Source organism: Leptonychotes weddellii, chromosome 4 (genome assembly GCF_054177405.1).
Source record: "Leptonychotes weddellii isolate Sample4059 chromosome 4, ASM5417740v2, whole genome shotgun sequence".
Classification (NCBI taxonomy): Eukaryota; Metazoa; Chordata; class Mammalia; order Carnivora; family Phocidae; genus Leptonychotes; species Leptonychotes weddellii.
Window position 1 is genome coordinate 156,334,905 of NC_138372.1, and position 4,451 is coordinate 156,339,355.

Consider the following 4,451-nt stretch of genomic DNA (forward strand, 5'->3'; position numbering starts at 1 on the left):
GTGAAGCTGGGGCAGGGAAAGGATTTCTCTGGACCCCAGGCTCTGCCTCCTCCTGGATCTGTTTGGAGCAGGGTGACAGATGGGAAGAATTGAGGAGGGTCCTAAACTTCTGGACAAGCGGAAGTAACTTCAAATTCTCTGCCTTCCAGAATATCCCTCCTCATTGAGGTAGAGTTCACACCTGAGATTTGGTTCTTCCTTCTGCGCAGTCTCGGGTGATTCCCCTTTACTTCAGTTTCTCCACTTACTGCATTTGTGCAGTGATATAGTTGGCCATCTACATTTTGTTTCCTCATCTTAATCAGGAGCCGTGGGAGTTATTTACCTCTGTGTCTCAAGGCCTCCCACCGTGTCTCCTGGGATTTCTAGCTGCTCCTTAACTGTTGGTGGAAGCGGTGTTTTTCTCTATCTACGATAGAAGGGACTTTGACTAGAGGTTCTCAGAGTCCCTGGCTTTGTTTTGTTTTTTGAAAGCATACAGATTAACTGTCTGTCTGTCTAACTATAGGGGTTTTACAAACACCCTCAAAAAATATATCAGAAAGGAGGGTTGTGTGTATATGTAGGTGCGTATTCACGCATACGCATGTATCCATGTACACATGTGTATGGACGTAGACACACGGACAGATAGATAGACATCTATATGTATAGATACATTTTTATAATTTTTGGCCTTTTATTTTTCTGTTATAGTAATGATACATATTCCTGATTTTAGATTTCAAATAGTATAGTAGGATATATGGAAAAATTAAGCTTTCTGCTTTCCCCCGAACCCACCACTCCAGTTCCTAGAGGAGCACCCTATTCCACCTTCTGATATTGATTTTTACAAATTAATGTTATGGCTACAGCCATAAACCTAAATGTCATTATACCTTTATTTTTTGATCTGTCAATAATCATTTTATCAACTGGACAATATCTCTTGGCATCTTAGCCACTGTAGCTGACCACACGCTTATACTACCTACTACTTCTGTTTTCTTCTCTGTTCCCTGCCACAGTTTTGTTTTTTTCAGAGTCACTTCTCGTCGGTTCTCATCCTCACCACAGCCGGGCTCAGGAAGATAGCCCTCTGAAAGCAGGCAAATTCCTGGCAGGCCAAATCATTAGGTCGAAATTTCAGTGGGTTCCCATTTCCCACCCCTCCTGGAGAAGTGACAAGAAGATTACTTTCTATTTGATTTGTTTTACTTCTCATGGAAGACAATCTAACCCAAAAAGTCTTACTCATCAGACTGTTGACAACAAACCAAATTCCACCATTAGGCCTGCATGCTCTTAGCTTCATTAAATTAATCTTCCTTTATTTATATAATATCATTTACTTGCCCACGTAACCAGCTCCTAGTAATGATTATACTCTGCTTCCTCTACAGAGGCTTTTTAAAATATAAAAACATTTTAAGAGAGGGAGATTTGGCACTTCAAAAAGTTTCTAAAAAAACCCCTAAAAATAATGATCAAGAATCACATTGGCAAATGATACAGATACTCAAGTTGAATAAATAAGAGCACCATGGTCGTCAGAGACATGAAGGTATAAAGTTTTAGAGCAATTAATTTTGGGTCACAAAACAGAATTTCAAGATGCTGACAAAAGTTCAAGAGTGGTTATGTTTTGGGGGTTGTTAAGAACCATTTCTCCTTTGGGGACACAGCTGGAGTTATGAGCTAGAACAATATGTATAGCAAACGGCGTACGCAGGTGCTCTGAGGAAGACAGCCAGGGTTTGAGCCCAGCTCTACCACTATTAGCTGTGTGATTTGGGGCAGGTTATTCAGCCTCTATGTGCCTCAGTTTCTGTGTGGGTCTTTGTGAACATAAAAGAAATAATGAGTTTAACAACAGTGCTTGGCACAAAATAAGCCATTATGTTTATAAATGTTGTTGTTCTCATTACTTTTGAGGCAATTAACACCAACAGTCTATTTTATGTATGATTCAGAACAGGCTGGAGCAGAAATTTGCAGTATAATAGTTTAGTGACAAGAGAATTTAAATTACTTATAGGAGCTTTGTTCTAACATTTTTTATTAGGTTGTTGCAAGAAGAAGCCGAGATTAATAAAAAGGTTGCACTATTCACTGAGTGAACAGCAGCCCTATATTTGGTTAGAAAATGTATTAATTCCATGATAGGATGCACATACCTGTTTCTCAGTGTTAGATGTGCTCAGGTGCTGGACCTATGAATAAATACACCTGTAGCGACCACTCAGAATTCAGAGTCTAAATGGAATTAATGAGTCTTGGTAAATCGTGGGTTGTCATCCCAAACTTTTCAAGTGGTGGAGGACCCAAACACATCCCACATATTCTATTCATAGACTATGAATTATTTTGTCACATCCTTTCAGAGACATACCCACCTGAGAGAGTAGCTCTGTAGAAGTGTCACCCATGGGTGTGATGGATCCAGGCTAGGGTTCTGTGGGGAGGTGGTGGGAGAGTTGGAGTGAGAGAAAAGGACTGGAATTGGGTGAGGGGGTGGAGAAGAAGGAGACTGCATCCCTGGGACCAGGAGGCAGGTGGAAGGTAAAGTGATTGGGGCAGAAAGTAGGGCTTCTTTAGTCTCAGAATCACTGGGAAGTCAAAACCAAGATATGGCAGTTCCTATATGAGTTGTCATCAGTTAATTTAAATTTTTGCTCTGGCATTTTACTGTTGTACTTACTTTTATTGATAAACAAATTAATATTGACTCATTATAGAAAACTATAGAGAAGTTACTATAAGGGAGGAGTTAAGATGGCAGAGGAGTAGGGGACCCTAAGTTTGTCTGGTCCCTGGAATTCAGCTAGATAGTTATCAAAACATTCTGAACACCTGCGAAATCAATCGGAGATCTGAGAAAAGAAATGCTGCAATTCTACAAAAGAGAAGTTGCTAAAAAGAAAAAAAGTTCATAATCCCACAATGTAGACAACCCTTGTCACTTCTTTGATAGTTTCTTTCCAGCCTTTGTTTTAATATAGATACTTTTATTTGTTTGTGATCAGGTTCTGTAAGTGTGGTTTTGCATGTATCTTTTCTTTTATGCATAACATTATGTCATCACATTTCTCTATACCTTTATCAACTCTTTGTGAACATTATTTTTAATGGCTGCCTAATATTCCATCATATCAATGAGGCATGTTTTACTCAGTTATTTCCTTAGTGTTGAACATTAAATTGCTTCCAATTTTTTTCTGGATTATAAATAACATTAACATGGATATTTTTATACATAAATTGTTGTCCGTATTTCCAATTGCTTGCTTAAAAGATGCTCAGAAGTGGAATTACTGGGTCAAAGGGAATACCAGAATAATTTTCAGAAAACTTCTACCAATTTATACTCTCAGCTGGTTTTTATAAAGCATGGGAATTTTACAGGCTCTATTTATGGGCTTTCTCAGATTCTCAGCTCCCAACTGCATCTCTCCCTCCATAATTACTCAGACCCTACATCTTTCTTCCCTTGCTTTCCCTGCTCTGACTGGGAGTCATATTGGAGTCACTGTCATTCTACAACATGAAGCTTGACTACTACTGATTTCTCAAAGCTTGAGATGATGCTGTATTTTCTCACATTCCCTAAGGACTCCCAGAGCCAGCCAGTGAAGAAGGAGGGAAGGTTCTCATGCTAAAACAACAACAACTACAAACACACAAAACCCTGAAGCTCATATAGAATTGTCCTAATTTCACAACCTTTCTCTCTACTTTCAAGTTAATCTGAGCAGTAGTCAAAGGTCAAAAAAGAAGGAGAACGGCTGTCTTTCCTCCCTTCCTCACTTCTTTCCCTCCTTCCTTCTTTCATTTATTCATTCACATGCTGATTACCTATTAGATGCTGGGCATTCCGCTAGATGCTGAGGTTAAGAGACAAATGAGAACAGGTATGTCACTCAGAGTTCCTAGTTACAGCCCAGGAGCTGACTCTAGCTAGGATGTGTCAGAAGGATACTGGTCACTTCTCAGAGTTGACGGGAAACTGGAGAACAGGGCTTGGGCAGCAGGCAGGGACCAAGGAAGCCAGGCTGCTAAGAACACAGCCAAGGGCCTATCCCAGTGGCAATCTGCTGGTTAAGAGTCACTGCAGGCACCACTCTGCTGGGTGACCGACACCAATGTCTGGATCATGAGTAAGCGCTGAGTGAACCTGCCTCTTTGCATGCCTCCCTCCAGGTGGAGGACTCTGATTGGTTGAGGCCAGGTCAGGTGGTTATAACTTCAAGGGAGGGTATGTCTGGCTTCAGAGGGAATCAAGGCCCTGCCTCTAACCATCTCTCACTCAATGGAGGATTTTCCCCAAATAAGAACGGAGTATTCAGATTTCTGGAAATTACCTCCCTCTTCTCCCTCCATGCACACGTGGATAAATGTGAATATCTCAGGTCTTTGCCATCACATGACTCGTTGTTTGGTTGAAGAAACAGAAAAGTAAATAGATGACT